Source organism: Pristiophorus japonicus, chromosome 20 (genome assembly GCF_044704955.1).
Source record: "Pristiophorus japonicus isolate sPriJap1 chromosome 20, sPriJap1.hap1, whole genome shotgun sequence".
Classification (NCBI taxonomy): Eukaryota; Metazoa; Chordata; class Chondrichthyes; family Pristiophoridae; genus Pristiophorus; species Pristiophorus japonicus.
The window spans coordinates 30,621,055-30,647,409 of NC_091996.1; the positions used below are offsets into that span (position 1 = coordinate 30,621,055).

Consider the following 26,355-nt stretch of genomic DNA (forward strand, 5'->3'; position numbering starts at 1 on the left):
AAAAGCAAGAAACTATAGACCAGTTAGCCTAACATCTGCGGTTGAGAAAATGTTGGAGTCCATTATTAAAGAAGCAATAGCAGGACATTTGGAAAAGCAAAATTCGGTCAGGCAGAGTCAGCATGGATTTATGAAGGGGAAGTCATGTTTGACAAATTTGCTGGAATTCTTTGAGGATGGAACGAATAGGGTGGATAAAGGGGAACCAGTGGATGTGGTGTATTTGGACTTCCAGAAGGCATTTGACAAGGTGCCACATAAAAGGTTACTGCACAAGATAAAAGTTCACGGGGTTGGGGGTAATAGATTAGCATGGATAGAGGATTGGCTAACTAACAGGGAACAGAGAGTCGGGATAAATGGTTCATTCTCTGGTTGGCAACCAGTAACTAGTGGGATACCGCAGAGATCAGTGCTGGGACCCCAACTATTTACAATCTATATTAACGACTTGGAAGAAAGGACTGAGTGTAACGTAGCCAAGTTTGCTGATGATACAAAGATGGGAGAAAAAGCAATGTGTGATGATACAAAAAATCTGCAAAAGGACATAGATAGGCTAAGTGTGTGGGCAAAAATTTGGCAGTATAATGTCGGAAAGTGTGAGGTCATGCACTTTGGTAGAAAAAAATCAAAGAGCAAGTTATTATTTAAATGGAGAAAGATTGCAAAGTGCCGCAGTACAGTGGGACCTGGGGATACTTGTGCATGAAACACAAAAGGATGGTATGCAGGTACAGCAAGTGATCAGGAAGGCCAATGGTATCTTGGTCTTTATTGCAAAGGGGATGGAGTATAAAAGCAGGGAAGTTTTGCTACAGCTATACAGGTATTGGTGAGGCCACACCTGGAATACTGCGTGCAGTTTTGGTTTCCATATTTACGAAAGGATATACTTGCTTTGGAGGCAGTTCAGAGAAGGTTCACTAGACTGATTCCAGAGATGAGGGGGTTGACTTATGAGGAAAGATTGAGTAGGTTGGGATTCATTGGAGTTCAGAAGAATGAGAGGTGATCTTATAGAAACGTATAAGATTATGAGGGGGCTTGACAAGGTGGATGCAGAGAGGATGTTTCCACTGATGGGGAGACTAGGACTAGAGGGCAAGATCTTAGAATAAGGGGCCGCCCATTTAAAACAGAGATGAGGAGAAATTTCTTCTCTCAGATGGTTGTAAATCTGTGGAATTCGCTGCCTCAGAGAGCTGTGGAAGCTGGGACATTGAATACATTTCAGACAGAAATAGACAGTTTCTTAAACGATAAGGGGATAAGGGGTTATGGGGAGCGGGCAGAGAAGTGGAGCTGAGTCCATGATCGGATCAGCCATGATCTTATTGAATGGCGGAGCAGGCTTGATGGGCCGTATGGCCTACTCCTGCTCCTATTTCTGATGTTCTTATGTTCTTTTAGCATTTATAGCATCGAAACAGGCCATTCGACCCAACAGGTCTGGGCCGGTGTTTATGCTCCTCATGAGGCTCCTTCCACCTTACTTCATCTGATTCTATCAGCATAAGTACCTTGAATATTGTGTGCAGTTTTGGTCTCCTAATCTGAGGGAGGACATTCTTGCTATTGAGGGAGTGCAGCGAAGGTTCACCAGACTGATTCCCGGGATGGCAGGACTGACATATGAAGAAAGACTGGATCGACTAGGCTTATATTCACTGGAATTTAGAAGACTGAGTGGGGATCTCATAAAAGCATATAAAATTCTGACGGGATTGGACAGGTTAATGCAGGAAGAATGTTCCCGATGTTGGGGAAGTCCAGAACCAGTGGTCACAGTCTAAGGATAAGGGATAAGCCATTTGGAACCGAGATGAGGAGAAACTTCTTCACTCAAAGAATTGTGAACATGTGGAATTCTCTACTACAGAAAGTTGTTGAGGCCAGTTCGTTTGATATATTCAAAAGGGAGTTAGATGTGGCCCTTACGGCGAAAGGGATCAAGGGGTATGGAGAGAACGCAGGAATGAGTACTAAAGTTGCATGATCAGCCATGATCATATTGAATGGTGGTGCAGGCTCGAAGGACCGAATGGCCTGCTCCTGCACCTATTTACTATGTTTCTATGTTCGATAACCTTTTATTTATTTATCCCTCATGTTCTTATCCAACTTTTCCTTCAATGCATCAATGTTATTTGCTTCAACTACTCCTTGTGCTAAGGCGTTCCACATTCTTTGGGTAAAGAGGTTTCTCCTTACTGCTAGCTATAATCTAATAGCCTTTCTATTACCTTAATTTTTCTAATACTCTCTTTCGTTACCATGAACCAGTTCCTGTGCGACTCCAAATCCTCACTAAGTTGAGAGGAAAATAAAAAGCATGACGGCTGCACTGAAACAGTCTAGCCCTAATCTGCTCTGTAATAAATATTTAAATTACCTTTGAGAGCTCAGCGAGACAGCTATGCTCTCAACGCTCCTGAATAGGATTGGTGACATTGTTGAGAACTGCGGAAGGCCAGAAAGCCTGCCTGCCAGAGAATGAATGGCTCCATTATTCTTCTGAAATTGTATTCCTCTTGAGAAACTTCTGTGCTGAAAGTCAAATCTCAACAGGAATGTTTCTTGTATTTATCACCAACCCGGCTGTCGAGGAATTTTAATTACTTGTTCCATATCCAAATGACCCTTATTTACCCAGAATAAGTGCTATTATGAATCAGGAGCTGTTGAAGTGGAGCTATACCTGTTCATGAATGATAAATGGATGTTCTACTCTTCACAGAGCTAGTGGTTAACAGGACAGCCCGAAGATCTTTTAATTATCGTTTATAAAAATGTTGTCATAAATATTGAAACAGAAAGCAAAATATCGACAATAAAATCCTCTTGAGCCAGTTCTCTGCGTGAGTACTGTGTGCAATATGCAAGAAATAAACCAGAATTTGGCACCACTTTGATAGATAGGTTTCAGGATTGTAATGCAAGCACCTATGAGTATGCTCACAGGTTTGTAGAACTGCTGCGCCTGCAATTTCTGTAGTCTGGAGGAGTCCGTGTTCCACGTGTATATGTTCAGTGTGTGAGGTTGCAGCCCCTATTCCATTATTTGAAGGGGCTGCTCCTCAAATTCTGGTTGCACTTCAGTCCCACGCTCCTGACCTTTGGGCACCCTGTGCGGAGGGGGGCGGGCAGGTCGGAAGGCCTCCTCATAGGACTGCGCCTGGGCACGGCCAAGGGGGCCATCAGCCGGTCCAGGCAGCGGGCGGTCGAGGAGGTCGTTCAGCCCGACTGCCTGCCTCTCTTCCGCGGTTACATCCGAGCCAGGGTAACCCTGGAGATGGAGCACGCGGTGTCCACCGGTACGCTCGCGGCCTTCCGCGAGAGGTGGGCACCAGAGGGACTGGAGCGCATCATCACTCCCGGCAACCAAATTTTGATTTGATCTGTTAGTGTCTAAAGTTTAATTTTTTATGTTTGTTGGTTTTAGTGTCCCCCCACCTTTTAGCCAGGGGGGCATTTGTATAATTTGTCTTTTTGTGCCCTCAAAAAAAAGCCCCCCAAAAAACAAGGGGGCACTTGAAAAGTTTTTGGAGTGTGCCCCCCCGCCTTTAATCAGGGGGCACTTGATTAAAGTGCACAACTAAAATAGTTGTACAGCTGTTGCATTGTGAGTGGTTTAGCCAGTCACAATGGCCCTGAAATTCCGATTGAGGTCTTCCCGCGGCAAACGAAAGAAAAAGATAAAAAAAGATGCGCACTTGCCTGTTGCTGCTGCGCCCGTTGGAACTTCCGAGCCTGAGGCCTCCCGTGACTGCGCGTCGCAGCGCGTGCACGTGGGGACGTGCGCAGGCCGGGAGCTGGAGACAGCAGCCAATCAGGTGTAGTATAGATTCTCATTCATAGTAATAGCAGTTCCATAAGTCCAGAACTCCTATTACTATGAATGAGAACCACCACCCCCCAAACACTCAAAACACAATAAAAAAAATAGAAAATAAACTACATATTTAACATGCATTTAAATTAAAGTTTTTATTAAAAAAATATTTTCCCGACTTTTTAAAAGTTTTTTTTAATTAAGCCTTAGTGGGGAGGGGTTTTAACAATAAAATGTGTTTTTATAACTTTATTTTAAAATCGTTTTGTGTATTTTTAAACACTTGCACCTGTAAAAGTAGGCTATACGCCTGCTTTTTTAGGCGCAAGATTTTAAAGGACATTTGCAGGGCAAGATATGTGTAAATATCGGAAATCTTACCCTGCAAGTGTTCTCGCTCCCGATATGTGTTCGATCTGTCAAGCCAGAAACTTGACAGATCGGAAAAGTCGGTTTTCAGCGCATGTGCATTGCGCACTGAAACCCGGCTTATCCGATGCCTTCCCGGGTCCGTAGAAACTTCGTACGGACCCGGGACATCGGAATTTCAGGGCCATTCTGTTCACAAGACTCAATAAAACCCCAGTCAGTTGGGTCTAGGTCATCCATGATGAGATATGCAGTTGTGAGCCTAGTGGATGAACTGGTAGTGTGCAGTGTGATTGTTAAATCTTTGTTAATAAACCAACTAGATTTTAACTAGTGTTGCTATGAATTCTTAGGCAAAGACCCCATGAGGCAAATATATTACAAGGATGTACTCAGTTCCAGTGTGCATTTCTGCAGGATTGATTCTACTTCCACATGAGATACTTGGAAAGAAGGCCACCAGTGTTAAATACCCTGCTCGCACAGACAGTAGAATGCCTGCCTCTTCAAACAAATCCTTCAATCCTAGCTCTCAGACCAACGAATTGCTTCAGCTCACCTGCAACATTTGTGAAGCATCCCATATTGCCAGAATGTTCATCGTAGGGGAAGGAGTCCATAGGCCCGCCCAGCAAAAGTGAGAGTGCCTGTTGGTGGGTGCCCTCCCGGGGCAGTAAAGAAATTCGAAGCAAGAACTCGAAATGTAGTAAAATTAAGTGACCAAAAGCTACAATAAAGTACAATACGGTAATGTGAACCTAATTTCAAGTTACTACTCTATATCAGACTGTTCATTGTGTCACTAACACACATCTGCTCTGCAAATAGTACTGGACTTCATAACTATCAGTTGACACACTCCATAAAATTTACACAGCGATTACAATTTTGTTTCTATTCTCTGTCTTCAGTATTGTGCATACAGGGAATCATAGAGTGATACCGCACCAAAGGAGGCCATGTGGCCTGTGCCGGCTCTTTGAAAGAGCGATCCCAATTAGTCCCACTCCCCCGCTCTTTCCTCATAGCCCTGCAAAGATTTCTCCTTCAAGGATTTATCCAATTTCCTCTTCAAAAGTTATTATTAAATCTGCTTCCAGCACCTATCCAGGCATTGCATTCCTGATCATAAAAACTCACTGCGTAAAAAATATTTTCCTCATTCCGACATAGGGGACATTTTTTTTACTTTCACACCTTTTTTGGCAACCCAGCTACATTCGTAAGACACATTGGCTGACATGCAGAACAACTGTAGATAAATTAACAGATATCTTAAACCATAATTAATGTAAAAAAAGTGTAATGAGGAAGTGAATTATTTTAAGAATGAGAGCAGTGTGGGCAGTGTAATTGCGACCACACATCAGAATTCCAATCTCACGTAATATATACTTCACCTAGTGTTGGGTACATTTTTATTGTCTTGTTTCTGATATCAAGGGGACATTTTCCAAACCACTCAAGCATACCCCTTGGCATATTGAATGCAGAGGCAGCTTTTTGTTGAACTACTTTACATAATTTTTATGGTATTTGGTCCCTTCGGTCTTGAACTGTAATATATGCACCTGTGAGTATGCTCACCGGTTTGTTGAGCTGAGTCACGTGATGTTCACAAGACTCAATAAAACCCCAGCCAGTTGGGTTCGGGGGGTCCACGATGAGGCAGGTGGTTGTCCACGATGAGAATTCTCTACCACAGAAAGTTGTTGAGGCCAGTTCATTAGATATATTCAAAACAGAGTTAGATGTGACCCTTACGGTTAAAGGGATCAAGGGGTATGGAGAGAAACATAGAAACATAGAAAATAGGTGCAGGAGCAAGCCATTCAGCCCTTCTAGCCTGCACCGCCATTCAATGAGTTCATGGCTGAACATGCAACTTCAGTACCCCCTTCCTGCTTTCTCGCCATACCCCTTGATCCCCCGAGTAGTAAGGATTTCATCTAACTCCCTTTTGAATATATTTAATGAATTAGCCTCAACTACTTTCTGTGGTAGAGAATTCCACAGGTTCACCACTCTCTGGGTGAAGAAGTTTCTCCTCATCTCGGTCCTAAATGGCTTACCCCTTATCCTTAGACTGTGACCCCTGGTTCTGGACTTCCCCAACATTGGGAACATTCTTCCTGCATCTAACCTGTCTAAACCCATCAGAATTTTAAACGTTTCTATGAGGTCCCCTCTCATTCTTCTGAACTCCAGTGAATACAAGCCCAGTTGATCCAGTCTTTCTTGATAGGTCAGTCCCACCATCCCGGGAATCAGTCTGGTGAATCTTCGCTGCACTCCCTCAATAGCAAGAATGTCCTTCCTCAAGTTAGGAGACCAAAACTGTACACAATACTCCAGGTGTGGCCTCACCAAGGCCCTGTACAACTGTAGCAACACCTCCCTGCCCCTGTACTCAAATCCCCTCGCTATGAAGGCCAACATGCCATTTGCTTTCTTAACCGCCTGCTGTACCTGCATGCCAACCTGCATGCCAAAGCAGGAATGGGGTACTGAAGTTGCATGATCAGCCATGATCATATTGAATGGTGGTGCAGGCTCGAAGAGTCGAATGGCCTACTCCTGCACCTATTTTGTATGTTTCTATGTTGTGAGCCTGATGGGATGAATTGATAATGTGTAGTGTGATTGTTAAATCTTTGCTAATAAACCAACTAGTTCTTATTGGCAATGTGTTGCTATGAATTCTTAAGCAAAGAACTCTTGAAGCAAATATATTACATGAGCCAACCCATCTCCCAGGCTTCTGATCATGAGGCGGTAGAGATGTGGCCTATATCTATACCTAGATATATCTATATCTAGCCTCGATCTGGACTGCTGCCAAAGGTGAGGTGAGAGCGTTGCCCACTGCGTTATGGCTGACATTCAAGCAAATTATATTTTGTCACGGTCAGCATCATTAAATGGTACACTGCTTTCATACCGAGTAACACATGCAAACCCATCTTAAAATGCTGAATGTTTCTCAGCTGTAAGCTGAAACCAACAAAACACATTCCATTCGGCAAAGTTTCCTGCCCAAACAACAATGAAACTCTGAGCAACTTCAAGTTGTATTTACTTACAGCAACTTTTCTCTTTGGTTTTAAAAGGGCAAGTCATAAACCCGGCTCCACTTTAGCAGCAGAATCATATATTCTGAGCTCATCATCATCATCATAGGCAGTCCCTCGGAATCGAGGAAGACTTGCTGCCACTCCTGAAGTGAGTTCTTTGGTGGCTGAACAGTCCAATACGAGAGCCACAGACTCTGTCACAGGTGGGACAGATTGTCGTTGAGGGTAAGGGAGGGTGGGACTGGTTTGCCACACGCTCTTTCCGCTGCCTGCACTTGATTTCTGCATGCTCTCAGCGTTGAGACTCGAGGTGCTCAGTGCCCTCTCGGATGCACTTCCTCCACTTAGGGAGGTCTTTGGCCAGAGAATCCCAGGTGTCAGTGGGGATGTCGCACTTTATCAGGGAGGCTTTGAGGGTGTCCTTGTAATGTTTGCACTGCCCACCTTTGGCTCGTTTGCAGTGAAGGAGCTCCAAGTAGAGCACTTGCTTTTGGAGTCTTGTGTCTGGCATGCAGACTATGTGGCCTGCCCAGCGGAGCTGATCGAGTACGGTCAGTGCTTGAGTTACATAGTTTAATACTCCTGTATGTCACCGGAATTACACGAGCAATGCCACAAATGATCGGTGAGTATACCGATGATAAAAGTCTTTTGTCTGGCAAGCACCCATAACGTTCCAAACATCACAGGGGGCCATTTTCACCTTTCACTGCTTGGATGATCAACTGATGGAGTGTATCCCCCATGCATTGCAGAACCTGCCATATTTTCTGATTTTCATTTCCATTGGGCAGGTTTTATAATAAGCAGGTAAGCCACTTTGCCAGTCTACCATCCGTGCTGAAGGGGAAAATTACCTGCCGCCATTTCAAAATATCGCACTTCAAATAAATGTACACAATTCTTGGTGAGGAGAGGTGGTGGGGGCGGGGGGGAAGAGACTGCCATTTTATGCTGGGTTCCTCTGGTCTGGTGCCACAATTTACAAGCAGCTACAATTTCCCTCTTATTTACCCTGGAATTCCCTCCCTAACAGCATGGTGGGTGTACCTTCACCACACGGACTGCAGCGGTTCAAGAAGACGGCTCACCGACATCTTCTCAAGGGGCAATTAGGGATGGGCAATAAATGCCAACTTTGCCAGCGACGTCCACATCCTGTGAATAAATACATTTTTAAAAAGAGGGCAATCAGCCCATCATGACTGTGTCAGCTTTTTCTTAGAGCAGTCCAAAATGAATCCCACTGCTCTACACTCTCCCCACAGCCCTGCATCTTTCACTGCTTTAAATATTTATTCAATTTTCCCTTAAAGATGCAATCGGCTCTGCCTCAACTAATCCCTATGGCAAAGCATTCAAAGCTTCAACAAGCCATTTGTAAAGAATTTATTTTTAACCTCTTTCCCAACTAAAGGAGATAGTCTTTCCCTATTCACTTTATCAAAACCCATAATATTTTTCAAAACCTCGATTAAATCTCCTTTAATTTCAAGTCTCTCCTCATAACTACAGTTTCTCCATCCCTGACGATATACTGGTGAATCAATGCTGTATGCTGTCTGACTTGAATGTCTTTACTATACTCGGACACCCAGAACTGCCACAGTATTCCAACAAATGCCTAACTTATTTTTTGTACAAATTTATCATTAACTTCTTTATTCTTGTACTCTGTCCCCCTCTTTATCAAACCCAAGAGGCTGTTGACTTTTATATGGCTTCATTTACATGCACTCATATTTTTAGTGAAAAATGTATTCTCGTCCCGAAGTCGTTCTGTTCATTTACATCCTTCAGAAAATTTCCCTTGAGTGTATCCTTGTTTTCTCTCTCAAAGGGTATAACTTCATCCTTATCACACAGAGTGTCAGCTGTGGCTCAGTGAGTAGCATTCTTGCCTCTGAGTCAGAAGGTTGTGGGTTCAAGTCCCATCTTCAGGGACTTGAGCACAAAAAAAATCTAGTGCAGTGCCGAGGGAGTGCTGCACTGTCAGAGATGCCATCTTTCGGATGAGATGGTAAACCGAGGCTCTGCCTGCTCTCTCATGTGGATGTAAAAGATCCCATGGCACTTGTCATGCATGTATGCTTGGGGTTACTGGCCACCAGGTGGCGCCACTGTCGGAGGTCATTGGGCTGTGCGTATGCGGCCTAGGTATAAAAGGCAAGCCATCATGTAATGTAATCACTTTGGGCCCTAATAAAGCAGAGCCAGGTTTGTACCTGTGTTAGTTTACAGTATTCAGTCTATCGAGTAATTACATACATAACATTTGGCGACGAGGTAACTGAAGAACTTTCGCATGCAAAAATGAGCACAATTGGAATTCTGGAGGGAGAGGACTGAGCAGATTTTGTAGCTCGCCTGGAACAGTACTTCATGGCCAACAAAATGGAGGAACCCGCTGAAGCAGTTAGGCGCAGGGCGGTCTTCCTCACGGATTGCGGTCCGAAAATCAATGGACTCATAAGGAATCTTCTCTTGCCTGCAAGTCCAACGGACAAGGACTATGAGGAATTGTGTGCTCTAGTACGTGACCATCTCAAACCAGAAGAAGGCATCATCATCTCACGATATCGATTTTACAAGCACGTTCATTCGGATGTGGATGTGTCGGAATTCGATGCCGACCTAAGATGTCTAGCTGGACCGTGCAAGTTCGAAAACACATTGGGAGACATGCTGTGGGACTTCTTTGTAATCAGCATCAACCACGAGGTGATCCTGCATAAGCTACTGGCAGCGGATATGCTGGATTTAAGCAAGGCCATCACGATTGCCCAATCATGCATGACGACGGACAAAAACTTAAAACAGATATCATCGAAAAATCGGAAGAAGGCATGTACCATAAACAAGATTATATTGTCGTTTGGCAGAGCTGCATATGGCATGGTCTACTCGACTGCGTATGCAAAACCTGTGGCTGCCCAAAGTCCACCTATGGGAATGAATCCGATTTCACCATGTTGGCATTGTGGGGGCAATCATCGGCCTCATTAGTGTCGGTTTAAACAGTACATTTGTAAATACTGTTCGAGACTGGGGCATCTCTAGCACATGTGTCCGCAACTGAGCAAGCGTGCTGCGACACACCACATGGAGGATGGTGACCAATATAGCGCAGATCCAGATATGCAATCTGAGATACCAAAGGAGGAAGTGTATGGACCGTATTCATTCCTAACAAAGAGCCAACCGATAATGATTAATGTGAAACTTAACGGTGTGCCAGTACCGATGGAATTGGACACGGTGCGAGTCAATCAATAATGAGCCAGAGGACATTCGACAAGCTATGGTATACTAAGGCTGTGAGGCTGAAGCTGAGTCCAGTCAATGCCAAGTTGCGTACGTACACTAAAGAATTAATTACGGTGATTGACAGTGCAGTAGTCAAGGTGTCATATGATGGGGTAGTTCATGATTTACTGTTATGGACTGTTCCAGGCAATGGTCCAACGTTGTTCGGCAGGAATTGGCTCGAAAAAATCAAACGGAATTGGAACGATATCAAAGCACTGTCGTCGGAGGATGATACTCCATGTGCTCAAGTGCTGAGTAAGTTCCCCTCGCTGTTTGAACCAGGCATTGGCAATTTCATGGGAGTCAAGGTGCAGATCCACTTGGACTCAGATGGAAGACCTGTCCATCATAAAGCTCGGGCGGTTCCGTACATGATGAGGGAGAAGTTTGAAATCGAACTGGACAGACTCCAGTGTGAAGGGTTCATATCACCGGTCGAATTTAATGAATGGGCCAGCCCCATTGTTCCTGTGTTGATACTTAAGGGGTTGACAGTGGATGGGCAATGGCAGACATTTAGAGACCGCATGGATGAACTACAACAACTGTACATCCCTGTCTGGCATAAAAATAAAAAAGGGAAGGTGGCTCAACCGTGGCTTTCAAGGAAAATCAGGGATAGTATTAAAGCCAAGGAAGTGGCATACAAATTGGCCAGAAATAGTAGCGAACCCGGGGACTGGGAGAAATTTAGAACGCAGCAGAGGACAAAGGGTTGGATTAGAGCAGGGAAAATAGAGTACGAGTGGAAGCTTACAGGGAACATTAAAACAGACTGCAAAAGCTTCTATAGATATGTAAAGAGAAAAAGGTTAGTAAAGACAAATTTGGGCCCCCTGCAGTCAGAATCAGGGGGAGTCAGAATGGGGAACAAAGAAATGGCAGACCAATTGAACAAGTACTTTGGTTCGGTATTCACTAAAGAGGACACAAACAACCTTCCGGATATAAAAGGGGTCAGAGGGTCTAGTAAGAAGGAGGAACTGAGGGAAATCCTTATTAGTCAGGAAACTGTGTTGGGGAAATTGATGGGATTGAAGGCCGATAAATCCCCAGGGCCTGATGGTCTGCATCTCAGAGTACTTAAGGAGGTGGCCTTGGAAATAGCGGATGCATTGACAGTCATTTTCCAACATTCCATAGACTCTGGGTCAGTTCCTATGGAGCGGAGGGTAACCAATGTAACCCCACTTTTTAAAAAAAGGAGGGAGAGAGAAAACAGGGAATTATAGACCGGTCAGCCTGACATCGGTAGTGGGTAAAATTATGGAATCAATTATTAAGGATGTCATAGCAGCGCATTTGGAAAGAGGTGACATGATAGGTCCAAGTCAGCATGGATTTGTGAAAGGGAAATCATGCTTGACAAATCTTCTGGAATTTTTTGAGGATGTTTCCAGTAGAGTGGACAAGGGAGAACCAGTTGATGTGGTGTATTTGGACTTTCAGAAGGCTTTCGACAAGGTCCCACACAAGAGATTAATGTGCAAAGTTAAAGCACATGGGATTGGGAGTAGTGTGCTGATGTGGATTGAGAACTGGTTGTCAGACAGGAAGCAAAGAGTAGGAGTAAATGGGTACTTTTCAGAATGGCAGGCAGTGACTAGTGGGGCACCGCAAGGTTCTGTGCTGGGGCCCCAGCTGTTTACATAGTACATTAATGATTTAGACGAGGGGATTAAATGTAGTATCTCCAAATTTGCGGATGACACTAAGTTGGGTGGCAGTGTGAGCTGTGAGGAGGATGCTATGAGACTGCAGAGTGACTTGGATAGGTTAGGTGAGTGGGCAAATGCATGGCACATGAAGTATAATGTGGATAAATGTGAGGTTATCCACTTTGGTGGTAAAAACAGAGAGACAGACTATTGTCTGAATGGTGACAGATTAGGAAAAGGGGAGGTGGAACGAGACCTGGGTTCATGGTACATCAGTCATTGAAGGTTGGCATGCAGGTACAGCAGGCAGTTAAGAAAGCAAATGGCATGTTGGCCTTCATAGCGAGGGGATTTGAGTACAGGAGCAGGGAGGTGTTACTACAGTTGTGCAGTGCCTTGGTGAGGCCACACCTGGAGTATTGTGTACAGTTTTAGTCTCCTAACTTGAGGAAGGTCTTTCCTGCTATTGAGGCAGTGCAGCGAAGGTTCACCAGACTGATTCCCGGGATGGCGGGATTGACATATCAAGAAAGACTGGATCAACTGGGGAGCGGGCGGGTAAGTGGAGCTGAGTCCACGGCCAGATCAGCCATGATCTTGTTGAATGGCGGAGCAGGCTCGAGGGGCTAGATGGCCTACTCCTGTTCCTAATTCTTATGTTCTTATGTATTCACTGGAGTTTAGAAGAATGAGAGGGGATCTCATAGAAACGTTTAAAATTCTGATGGGTTTAGACAGGTTAGATGCAGGAAGAATGTTCCCAATGCTGGGGAAGTCCAGAACCAGGGGTCACAGTCTAAGGATAACGGGTAAGCCATTTAGGACCGAGATGAGGAGAAATTTCTTCACCCAGAGAGTGGTGAACCTGTGGAATTCTCTACCACAGAAAGTTGTTGAGGCCAATTCACTAAATATATTCAAAAAGGAGTTAGATGTAGTCATTACTACTAGGGGGATCAAGGGGTATGGTGAGAAAGCAGGAATGGGGTACTGAAGTTGCATGTTCAGCCATGAACTCATTGAATGGCGGTGCAGGCTTGAAGGGCCGAATGGCCTACTCCTGCACCTATTTTCTATGTTTCTATGTTTCTATGAAGCATGATGGCAGTGTCAGGATTTGTGGAGACTACAAGGTTACGATCAACTGAGTTTCGAAACAGGATCAGTACCCATTACCGAAGGCTGATGACCTGTTTGCAATGCTAGCTGGAGGGAAGTCGTTCACTAAACTGGATCTGATGTTGGCCTACATGACACAGGAGCTGGTTGAGACATTGAAGAAACTTACGTGCATCAACACTCATAAAGGACTGTTGATCTGCAACAGGTGTCCTTTCGTAATTCGTTCGGCTGCAGCCATATTTCAGAGGAATATGGAGGGTCTACTGAAGTCCGTCACTAGAACCGTCGTGTTCCAAGATGACATCCTGGTCACAGGTCATGACACCGCCGAACATCTGAACAACCTGGAAGAGGTTCTACATCGTCTGGACAAAGTGGGACTCAGACTGAAACATTCGAAGTGCGTCTTCATGGCACCGGAAGTCGAATTTCTGGGGAGGAAAATTGCTCCTGACAGCATCTGCCCTATGGATTCAAAAACCAAGGCCATCAAAAATGCACCCAAGCCTCAGAATGTGACAGAGCTGCATTCGTTCCTTGGTCCACTCAACTACTTCGGTAATTTCCTACCTAGATTGAGCACTTCATTAGAGCCACTGCACATGCTGCTAAGAAACATAGAAAATAGGTGCAGGAGTAGGCCATTCGGCCCTTCGAGCCTGCACCACCATTCAATAAGATAATGGCTGATCATTCCCTCAGTACCCCTTTCCTGCTTTCTCTCCACACCCCTTGATACCCTTAGCCGTAAGGGCCATATCTAACTCTCTCTTGAATATATCCAATGAACTGGCATCAACAACTCTCTGCGGCAGGGAATTCCACAGGTTAACAACTCTCTGTGAAGAAGTTTCTCCTCAGTCCTAAATGGCCTATCCCTTATCCTAAGACTGTGTCTCCTGGTTCGGCACTTCCCCATCATCGGGAACATTTTACCCGCAGCTAACCTGTCCCGTCCCGTCAGAATCTTATATGTTTCTATGAGATCCCCTCTCATCCTTCTAAACTCCAATATATAAAGACCCAGTTGATCCAGTCTCTCCTCATATGTCAGTTCAGCCATCCCGGGAATCAGTCTGGTGAACCTTCACTGCACTCCAATAGCAAGAACGTCCTTCCTCAGATCAGGAGACCAAAACTGAACACAATATTCCAGGTGAGGCCTCACCAAGGCCCTGTACAACTGCAGTAAGACTTCCCTACTCCTATACTCAAATCCCCTAGCTATGAAGGCCAACATACCATTTGCCTTCTTCACTGCCTGCTGCAGCTGTATGCCAACTTTCAATGACTGATGAACCATGACACCCAGGTCTCGTTGCACCTCCCCTTTTCCTAATCTGTCGCCATTCAGATAATATTCTGTCTTCGTGTTTTTGCTCCCAAAGTGGATAACCTCACATTTATCCACATTACACTGCATCTGCCATGCATTTGCCCACTCACCTAACCTGTCCAAGTCACCCTGCAGCCTCTTAATGTCCCCCTCACAGCTCACACCGCCACCCAGCTTAGTGTCATCAGCAAACTTGGAGATATGACACTCAATTCCTTCATCTAAATCATTGATGTATATTGTAGAGAGCTGAGGTCCCAGCACTGAGCCCTGCGGCACTCCACTAGTCACTGCCTGCCATTCTAAAAAGGACCCGTTTATCCCGACTCTCTGCTTCCTTCTGCCAACCAGTTCTCTATCCATGTCAGTACATTACCCCCAATACCATGTGCTTTGATTTTGCACACCAATCTTTTGTGTGGGACCTTGTCAAAAGCCTTTTGAAAGTCCAAATACACCACATCCACTGGTTCTCCCTTGTTCACTCTACTAGTTACATCCTCAAAAAATTCTAGAGGATTTGTCAAGCATGATTTCCCCTTCATAAATCTATGCTGACTTGGACCTATCATGTCACCTCTTTCCAAATGCGCTGCTATTTCATCCTTAATAATTGATTCCAACATTTTCCCCACTACTGATGTCAGGCTGACCGGTCTATAATTACCTGCTTTCTCTCTCCCTCCCTTTTTACATTAGCTACCCTTCAGTCCATAGGAACTGATCCAGAGTCGATAGACTGTTGGAAAATGATCATCAATGCATCCACTATTTCTAGGGCCACTTCCTTAAGTACTCTGGGATGCAGACTATCAGGCCCTGGGGATTTATCGGCGTTCAATCCCATCAATTTCCCCAACACAATTTCCTGCCTAATAAGGATATCCTTCAGTCCCTCCTTCTCACTTGACCCTCGGTCCCCTAGTATTTCCGGGCGGTTATTTGTGTCTTCCTTCGTGAAGACAGAACCAAAGTATTTGTTCAATTGGTCTGCCATTTCTTTGATCCCAATTATAAATTCACCTGAATCCGACTGCAAGGGACCTACGTTTGTCTTCACTAATCTTTTTCTCTTCACATGTCTATAGAAGCTTTTGCAGTCAGTTTTTATGTTCCCGGCAAGCTTCCTCTCATACTCTATTTTCCCCCTCTTAATTAAACCCTTTGTCCTCCTCTGCTGAATTCTAAATTTCTCCCAGTCCTCAGGTTTGCTGCTTTTTCTGGCCACTTTATATGCCTCTTCCTTGGATTTAACACTATCCTTAATTTCCCTTGTTAGCCACGGTTGAGCCACCTTCCCCATTTTATTTTTACTCCAAACAGGGATATACAATTGCTGAAGTTCATCCATGTGATCTTTAAATGTTTGCCATTGCCTATCCACCGTTAACCCTTTAAGTATCATTTGCCAGTCTATTCTAGCCAATTCACGCCTCAAACCATTGAAGTTACCTTTCCTTAAGTTCAGAACCCTAGTTTCTGAATGAACCGTGTCACTTTCCATCTTAATAAAGAATTCTACCATGTTATGTTCACTCTTCCCCAAGGGGCCTTGCACAACAAGATTGCTAATTGGCCTTTCTCATTACACATCACCCAGTCTAGGATGGTTCCTCGACATATTGGTCTAGAAAACCATCCCAAATACACACCAGGAAATCCTCCTCCACCATATTACTACCAGTTTGGTTAGCTCAATCAATATGTAGATTAAAGTTACCCATGATAACTACTGTACCTTTATTGCACGCATCCCGAATTTCTTGTTTGATTCTGACCCCAACCTCACTACTACTGGTTAGTGGTCTGTACACAACTCCCACTAGTGTTTTCTGCCCTTTGGTATTCCGTAGCTCCACCCATACCGATTCCACATCATCCAAGCTAATGTCCTTTCTTACTATTGCATTAATTTCCTCTTTAACCAGCAATGCCACCCCGCCTCCTTTTCTTTTCTGTCTATCCTTCCTAAATGTTGAATACCCCTGGATGTTGAGTTCCCAGCCTTGGTCACCCTGGAGCCATGTCTCCGAGATACCAATTACATCATAACCGTTAACTGCTATCTGCACAGTTAATTCGTCCACCTTATTCCGAACACTCCTCGCATGGAGGCACAGAGCCTTCAGGCTTGTCTTTCTAACACACTTTGCCCCTTTAGAATTTTGGTGCAATCTGGCCCTTGTTGCTTTTTGCCTTAGGTTTCTCTGCCCTCCACTTTTACTTTTCTTCTTTCTATCTTTTGCTTCTGCCCCCATTCTGCTGCCCTCTGTCTCCCTGCATTGGTTCCCATCCCCCTGCCACATTTGTTTAACTCCTCCCCAACAGCACTAGTAAACATTCCCCCTAGGACATTGGTTCCTGTCCTGTCCAGGTGCAGTCGCCCGGTTTATACTGGTCACACCTCCCCCAGAACCAGTTCCAATGCCCCAGGAATTTGAATCCCTCCCTTTTGCACCACTCCTCAAGTCATGTATTCATCTGAGCTATCCTGCGATTCCTACTCTGACTAGCACGTGGCACTGGTAGTAATCCTGAGATTACTACTTTTGAGATCCTACTTTTTAATTTAGCTCCTAGCTCCCTAAATTCATCTCGTAGGACCTCATCCCATTTTTTACCTATATTGTTGGTACCTATATGCACCACGATAACTGGCTGTTCACCCTCCCTTTTCAGAATGTCCTGCAGCCGCTCCGAGACATCCTTGACCCTTGCACCAGGGAGGCAACATACCAACCTGGTTGCGGCCGCAAAAACGTCTATCTATTCCCCTTACAATTGAATCCCCTATCACTATCGCTCTCCCACTCTTTTTCCTGCCCTCCTGTGCAGCAGAGCCACCCACGGTGCCATGCACTTGGCTGCTGCTGCCCTCCCCTGATTAGTCATCCCCCCAACAGTACCCAAAGTGGTGTATCTGTTTTGCAGGGGGATGAATGCAGGGGACTCCTGCACTACCTTCCTTGTACTGCTCTTCCTGTTGGTCACCTATTCCCTATCTGGCTGTGTACTCTTTACCTGCAGTAAGACCAACTCACTAAACATGCTATTCACGTCCACTTCAGCATCGTAGATACACCAGAGTGAATCCACTCGCAGCTCCAGTGCCGCAATGCAGTCTGTTCGGAGCTGCAGGCGGATGCATTTTCCGCACACTTAGTTGTCAGGAACACCGGAAGCATCCCTGACTTCCCACAAAGTACAGGAGGAGCATAACACGTGTCCGAGCTGTCCTACCATGACTTAACCCTTAGATTAACTTAATTTGGCAACAACAATGCTAAAGGTTACTTACTGATAAAGAAAAGAAAAAGAAAAACTACGTACCAATCACCAGCCAATCACTTACCCCCTTGGCTGTGATGTCACCTTTCGATTTCTTTCTATTTCTTTTTTGCCTTCTCTCCCTGCTGTAGCTGCACCAGCTGGCTCCTTGACGCTGGGCTTTTTATCGGCCTCCCCCGGACTCCCGCTGCTCGGACTGCCTCCTCTCCTCGATGTTGGGCTTTTTATAGGCCTCCCCCGGACTCCCGCTGCTCGGACTGCCGCCTCTTCTCGATGTTGGGCCTTTTATAGGCCTCTCCTGGACTCCCGCTGCTCGGACTGCCGCCTCTCCTCGACGCTGAGCCTTTTATAGGCCTCTCCTGGACTCCCGCTGCTCGGACTGCCGCCTCTCCTCGACGCTGGGCTTTTTATAGGCCTCTCCTGGACTCCCGCTGCTCGGAAAAGGCGACAACTAGGTTTGGGGTGCGTCTCAAGATAAAGCTTTTGAGAAAGCTACTAACCTGCTTTGCTGTAACATGCTGCTGGTACATTATGATCCGTATAAGCATCTAGTATTGGCCTGTGATGCTTCGTCATATGGAGTTGGTTGCGTGCTCCAACAAGCTAATGAGACGAGTAAACTACAACGTGTTGCATATGCTTCTAAAAGTTTGTCAAAGGCGGAAAGAGCCTACAGCATGGTAGAAAAAGAAGCATTAGCCTGTGTGTATGGGGTTAAAAAGATACATCAGTACCTGTTTGGTCTTCGGTTTGAACTGGAAACAGGTCACAAGCCACTCATTTCATTGTTTTCGGAAAACAAAGGTATCAATACCAATGCATCGTCCCGCATCCAGAGGTGGCACTGACATTATCTGCCTATGGTTATGTCATTCACCATAGACCTGGCACCGAGAATTGTGCCGATGCACTGAGCCGTCTGCCGCTGCCCACAAGGTGGAGACGCCACAACCTGCAGACCCACTGTTGGTTATGGATGCTTTTGAAAGTGAAGGAACCCCTGTCACGGCTCAATAAGTTAAGACCTGAACCAGCCAGGACCCGATATTATCGGTTGTGAAACGTTGTGTCCTCAGTGGTGATTGGTCTGCCATACCCAAGAAAATGGGTGATAAGACCAAACCTTACAACTGTCGCAAAGATAATCTATCTATTCAGTCAGATTGTTTACTGTGGGGTAATCGTGTTGTTATGCCTAAGAAAGGCAGAGAGAAATTTGTACGTAATCGACATAGCACTCATCCCGGTATTGTCATGATGAAAGCCATTGCCAGGTCTCATGTATGGTGACCTGGAATTGACTCTGATCTGGAATCATGTGTGCATCAGTGCAGCACTTACATGCAGCTAAATAAAGTACCAGCGGAATCGCCGCGGAGTCTGTGGTCATGGTCATCTAAACCATGGTCCACGATCCACATCGACTTTGCAGGTCCCTTCCTGGGAAAGATGTTTTTAGTTGTGGTGGATGCATATTGCAAGTGGATAGAGTGTATAATCATGTCATCCAGTACATCTACAGCTACCATTGAGAGCCTTTGTGTCATGTTTGCCGCTCATGGTCTGCCTGACATCGTTGTAAGCGACAACGGATCTTGCTTCACTAGTCTGGAGTTTCAAGAGTTCATGAAACTCAATGGTATCAAACATGTGAGGTCAGCACCATTCAAACCTGCATCTAATGATCAAGCAGAACGTGCTGTCTAAATCATCAAGCAGAGTATGAAACGTGTAACTCAAGGTTCACTGCAGTCTCGCTTGTCATGCATATTGCTTAGTTATAGGACGAGACCCTACACACTTACCGGGGTCCCCCCTACTGAACTGTTGAGGAAGAGAGGTCTCAAGACCAAGCTCTCTCTTGTCCACCCTGACTTGAACGATCATGTTGAATACAGATGTCAAAGTCAGCAGTGGTATCATGATCGTGCTGCTGTGTCATGCGTCATTTCTGTTAATGATCCTGTGTATGTACTGAATTATGGTCAAGGTCCCAAGTGGATCGTTGGTACTGTTATGGCCAAGGAGGGTAACAGAGTGTTTATCGACATCTCAAGAAAAGGCAAACATGCAGGAAACATGTTAATCGGATAAAGCTGCGGGACACGGATGAACCGGAACAGTCTGAGGAAGACACAATCAGTGACCAACCAACCTACCCTCAGTCATCAGAGGACTCTGCTGTCATCAATGAATCTGGACTTTCAATCACTGACATGGTCATTGCCACTCCCATCAGATCGGCTACCAAGCCCCCGGTCATAACAGACTCAGAACGCTCGCCCAAGGCTGGAGTTGAACTGAGACATTCAACTCGGGAGCGGAACCCTCCGGACCGTCTCAGTTTGTAAAAACACTGTTACTAATATCTTAAAGGGGGATATTGTCATGTATGTCTGCTTGGGGTTACTAGCCACCAGGTGGCGCCACTGTCGGAGGTCATTGGGCTGTACGCACACGTGTGTGGCTCAGGTATAAAAGGCAAGCCATCTTGTAATGTAATCACTTTGGGCCCTAATAAAGCAGAGCCAGGTTTGTACCTGTGTTAGTTTACAGTATTCAGTCTATCGAGTTATTACATACATAACAGCACTAATTCAAAGAAGAGCAGGGGAGTTATCCCCGGTGTCCTGGTCAATATTTGTCTCTCAATCAACATAACAAAAAAGCAGATTCTCTGATCATTATCACATTGCTGTTTGTGGGAGCTTGCTTGTGCGCAAGTTGGCTGCCGTGTTTCCCACATTACAACAGTGACTACACTCCAAAAGTACTTCATTGGCTGTAAAGCTCTTTGAGATGAGCGGTGGTCTTGCAAGTCTTTCTTTCTTTATCCACATTAAATTGCAAATCCAAAGGATGGCGCCTCCGATAATGCAGCACTTCCTCATACTGCCCTGTATTATGTTACATAGTGATAGGAAGCAGCCTTTCAATGTCATACAAGGCAAGTTCTCAATCCACATTGGATATCAGCAGGAACTGCTTAGCCTTGGCCTGACTCCAAGGGGAAAAGAATAATCCCGTTATAAGGTAGCACTGGTCACCCTAAGACCAGATGGCTGTTATTCAATCAGGAATGGTGTATAGAGTTGGAAGGACCTAATGGTAAAGGGGATAAATAAATGCCCTCAAAAAAAACATTTCTTAACCATCTGTACTTAGAAGCTTTACAGTGAGATCGAGAGCTCCCACTGTGGTTAGCCGAATCCAAAAAAATGTTTTACTAATAAACTATAAGCAGCTGCTCTACCCAACTAATGCAATTCAATCGTTCATTTTGCAGAAACGACTGACCCCTAACATGTATCCTCTCTGTGTAAACAGTAAGTTGTTTGCATGCAAGCAAGAAATTATCAGCACATAGAATTTAAACTGACAGTCTCGTACATATTTAATTCCTTCATTGCCGCTGGGTTAAAATCCTGCATCTCCCTCCCTAACAGCACTGTGGGAGCACCTTCACCACACGGACTGCAGCGGTTCAAGAAGGCGGCTCACCACCACTTTCTCCAGGGCTATTAGGAACGGGCAATAAATGTCGGCTTTTCCAGTGACGCCCACATCCCAAGAATGAAACATTTTTAAATTCTTTAGTTTTATTGCATTTCCAAACTGCACAATTTTATTTCACGGAAATACTTCACATTATTCAGCAAGTAGTATATTACGCACGTATAGTAAGGGACAGACTGAGAAAACCCCAAATGTTGCACAATAACTGCAGTTATAACACATTTATGAGCTTTGTATTGTGACTTCTTAATGTATCAGAGAACTTTCTTTGCCTCGTGTCACTATTGCAGCCGTAATAATTGTGACCTAAGGCGAGTATTTCACAATCTATAAACGTAATGATGAATAACTACCCAAATTACACGGTGATGTAAATTCACTCGCTGTGTATTTTCAGCTGTTGCATGCTGATAATTCTGATGCAGTTGAACATTTCCTCTTACACCGGTGCTCCGTCTGGCAATGCAACACAGGAGATTTGCATCAGCTTGGTATAAACGCCAGTTGCGAATCGCCTCCACATTTCGGTTATTAATCAAAAGTCAGTTCAGCGGCTGTGCGGGTAATTTAATGCCTCCCACTACACAGGCAGGCTCGGGCAGCCCCTCTGCCGAAACCCTGGAGAAGAATCTCCTTCAGTTTGGGTCGGCGTGACCTGAACTGCACGGTATCTCTGTGGGGCTTGCCCATCAACGAGGTTTAAGGTAACATTGGAGTCAAACAGCTGTAAACGCTGAGGATTAATGCAAAGAAGATGGAGGGACTCCAGCTGCTTGCAGTTAAACCAGTGGATAAAGAACGTGTTCTGCTCATTGCAAGATGTGGCAGCGATTCTTAGGAAATGTTAGTTCCAGATGCCAAATGTCACTTTGACGCACCAGCGCGCAACACTATAGTACAATAAATCTTTAAATAAAGTTCGGTATGATAATGAGATGATTGGAAACATTCATAAACAAAGATAATATTTTGAACATTTTAATCCACCGGTTAACCTGTTTTTTTAAACCTGCAGCCATTTACATTAACTAAGGGAATACAATGGAATAGTCAACATAATGCAAAGCCCGCCCCCACCACACTTTCAGCAGCATGATTATCACAGCTCATTGTTTTGATCGTCACCGAATCCCTTATCTCGGGAGTCTTCTATCAACAAGAGCAAGCATTGACGATGAGATTCAACACCACCTCCAGTGTGCCAGTGCAGCCTTCGGCCGCCTGAGGAAAAGAGTGTTTGAAGACCAGGCCCCAAACTGTCACCAAGCTCATGGTCAACAGGGCCATAGCAATACCCGCCCTCCTGTATGGCTCAGAGACATGGACCATGTACAGTAGGCGCCTCAAGTCGCTGGAGAAATACCACCAACGATGTCTCCGCAAGATCCTACAAATCCCCTGGGAGGACAGACACAACAACATCAGCGTCCTCGTCCAAGCCAACATCCCCAGCATTGAAGTACTGACCACACTTGATCAGCTCTATTGGGCAGGTCACATTGTTTGCATGCAGACACGAGATTCCCAAAACAAGCACTCTACATGGAACTCATCCACAGCAAACAAGCCAAAGGTGGGCAGAGGAAACATTACAAGGACACCCTCAAAGCCTCCCTGATAAAATGCGACATCACCACTGACACCTGGGAGTCCCTGACCAAAGTGGAGGAAGTGCATCTGGGAGAGCGCTGAGCTCCTCAAGTATCATCGCCGAGAGCATGCAGAAATCAAGCGCAGACAGTGGAAGGAGTGTGCGGCAAACCAGGCTCCCCGCCTACCCTTCCCCTCAACGACTATCTGTCCCACCTGTGACAGAGACTGTGGTTCTCGTGTTGGACTGTTCAGCCACCTAAGAAATCATGCTAAGAGTGGAAGCAAGTCTTCCTTGATTCCGAGGGACTGCCTATGATGATGCTGATGATGATGATCAGTACCAAAACATTTTAAATCCATATACCTTCTCTGACATAGACCATTGCCAAAAGTGGCTGGGCACTCAAGGCAGAGTCAGGACGGGGATGTCCCTTTGAGATGGCCCTCGATCTGGATCATGGCCCTCAGGCGGTAGCCGAACCATTCAACAAATGAGATGATATTATTTTCTTCTTCTTGTTGAATAAATCTCGGCTGAGTTCTGAGCCGAATTTCAACAGCTGCCTGAAGCAACACAAGAGGCATTTCTTCATTCATAAACCTCTCCTAATAATCTCAAGAATTATATTTTGGGTGCATTTTTGACATTGTGGTCTGGAGAGGCTTTCTGGGCTGGAAATTGCCCTTCGCCCCGATTGGGGGCGGTAACATTCCGGGGCCGGGACTTCCCGTGCCCGGCCTGGAGGTCCTGCCCCCCGACGTGGAATTGGGCCGTACGCCCCTCAAAAGAAAGCGGAGCGCTGTCCCCGGTGCTCCGCTTCCTTGGAGGGGCGCTCCTGGGGCGGCAACACGAGCTGAGTCCAGCGCTACACGGGTGCTCTGTGTCGCACCGACGCGCTACAACGCCCTTCCCCTTCAATTAACGGGAAGGGCCGCTGCACACTCTGCCGCCATGGACGCGATCAATTGGGCCAGCAGCCCGGCACCAAAAACGGCGGGAGCGGTGGGCTGCATGATGGTCGATGCGAGGAGCCGCCATTGTCGGGCCGAAACAAGAGACAGGCGAGAAATAAAAATGGCGGCCCGGGTCACTAAAGGCCCCCCCCTTTTTAGGGGCGCCCCGGCGGCGGATAGACGGCAACTTCACGACCCGCGAAGCTACCTTACCACCGACATCCGTCTGTGCCTGCCTAGCGGCCCTTGGGGCAATTTCCCCCACGGGGCGCAAAGGAGTCAGCGCAAGACGGTGAAGTGTCGCTGCGCACGCTGATGACATCATTGCTGGTTGCGCGCCGGCCCGGGGTGTTAATCGCGGGGTGCGGCACTGCTGGGACAGCGCCCCACCCCCCCCCCCCCAAACCTCTGGGTGAAAATGCCACTGCGCCCAATCAGCGCCCCCAGAAGCACTAACGGGGCTATGAAACGGAACAATTTTGGACCCTCCCCCCTTCGTTTTCCAAGAAAGCTAAACGTAGTTGTATAATTCAGCCCTTTGCTTTCACCACCCGATTATTTTTAAGAAGAAGGCTTAAAGCTTAAAGTTCAATTAAGTTTATACAAGCTAGATCACATGCAAGAACAGAGACAACTGTGCAACAATTTGCATAACTAAAGACAACATTTTACCGTAACATATCTTCTTCGGGGAGGGAGCACCAAGCTCACACATTAAGCTCGTCTTTGTTTGCCGGCAGCTGAGAGTAAACACTTCACTGCAATGATTCCAATAGCTGTTGCTCAAGTTCAAAAGGACACAGGAAGGTACAACTTCCAATCAGTAAAGTTAATGTACAAACACTTAAACCGCTCGTATCACGTTTCTGTTTGCATTCTTTTGCTTTTGTTTGGAGGAAGAGGAGGAGCAATGGAGGGATGACGGATAGTCGGGCTACAGGGGAAGATTGTTCCCGTCTGTCGGTACCATCCCATCCACATTAATAGGCAGAGGTGCAGCTACCTGGCAATGACCGCATAGACTGGCTACAGAGGCCTTGGGTCAGCAGTCAGGGGCCGAGCTGTACCATCTGTTTACAAGTAACATCATCATCATCATAGGCAGTCCCTCGGAATCGAGGAAAACTTGCTTCCACTCTTAACAGGAGTCCTTTGGTGTCTGAACAGTCCAATACGAGAACCACAGTCCCTGTCACAGGTGGGGCAGACAGTCGTTGAGGAAAAGGGTGGGTGGGACTGGTTTGCCACACGCTCCTTCCGCTGCCTGCGCTTGGTTTCTGCATGCTCTCGGCAACGCGACTCGAGGTGCTCAGCGCCCTCCCGGATGCACTTCCTCCACTTAAGGTGGTCTTTGGCCAGGGACTCCCAGGTGTCAGTGGGGATGTTGCACTTTATCAGGGACGCTTTGAGGGTGTCCTTGTAATGTTTCCTTTGCCCACCTTTGGCTCGTTTGCCGTGTAGGAGTTCCGAGTAGAGCGCTTGCTTTGGGAGTCTAGTGACTGGCATGCGGACAATGTGGCCTGCCCAGCGGAGTTGATCATGTGAAGTCAGTGCTTCAATGCCCGCCATCCTGTATGGCTCAGAGACATGGACCATGTACAGTAGACATCTCAAGTCCCTGGAGAAATACCACCAACGATGTCTCCGCAAGATCCTGCAAATCCCCTGGGAGGACAGACACACCAACGTTCGTGTCCTTGACCAGGCCAACATCCTACAAGTAACTATCAACATGGTGTTAGCACTGCCCATGGTATTGACAATCAGTTTCATCCCCGAGTCCTCTACCTCCACCCCTTTCCAGGAACTCTGCATCATTGTCATGTGCAGGTGGTGCCCTGGACCGGCAAGCAGGCACATCCATCTGACTGTGCCTTGCCAGCCAACAGGGTGTTGCACCAACCCATCACGGTCACAAGCCAATTTTTTTCCTCCATATTCATAGTACCAGCCATTGAATATTACCAGAAAATTAGTAGCCTTTAGAAAGACCACCAACATTTTTATCCCCACATGCGGGCATCTATCATAAGTGGCTGCATCACCCCTTTAAATTTAGTATGACCAGTCCTATAGGCAGTCTTTTAAGGGCTGCTGACGTTGACTTGCTGATCCCTACTTTGATGAGCTCCCAATGCCAGACCCAGTACACGCCAGGAGCTCCTCCAATCTTTATAAATGAAGCTAAATTCACAAAGACAGGTGGGATCAGGTGAGCAACACCTGAGACCTGATTGGAAAATCTATCCCTAGGAATATTTCTATACAGCATCTATGGAGAGTGGCCCAGTTATATTGCCA

At 46.0% G+C, this 26,355-nt stretch overlaps 1 protein-coding gene across 5 annotated transcripts in view; it reads right to left on the reverse strand.

Moving 5' to 3' along the window:
• Window positions 1-26,355, reverse strand: part of LOC139232464 (serine/threonine-protein kinase Nek6-like) — a 337,407-nt gene that overhangs the window by 305,354 nt on the left and 5,698 nt on the right. Inside the window, exon 1 of one of the 5 annotated variants that reach the window (XM_070862682.1) lies at window positions 24,727-24,826. The exons of the other annotated variants lie outside the window; for them this stretch is intronic. The gene's annotated coding sequence lies outside the window, so the exon portion shown is untranslated. Of the gene's footprint in view, window positions 1-24,726; window positions 24,827-26,355 lie in introns of those variants that run through there. 5 annotated transcript variants of the gene reach the window in all.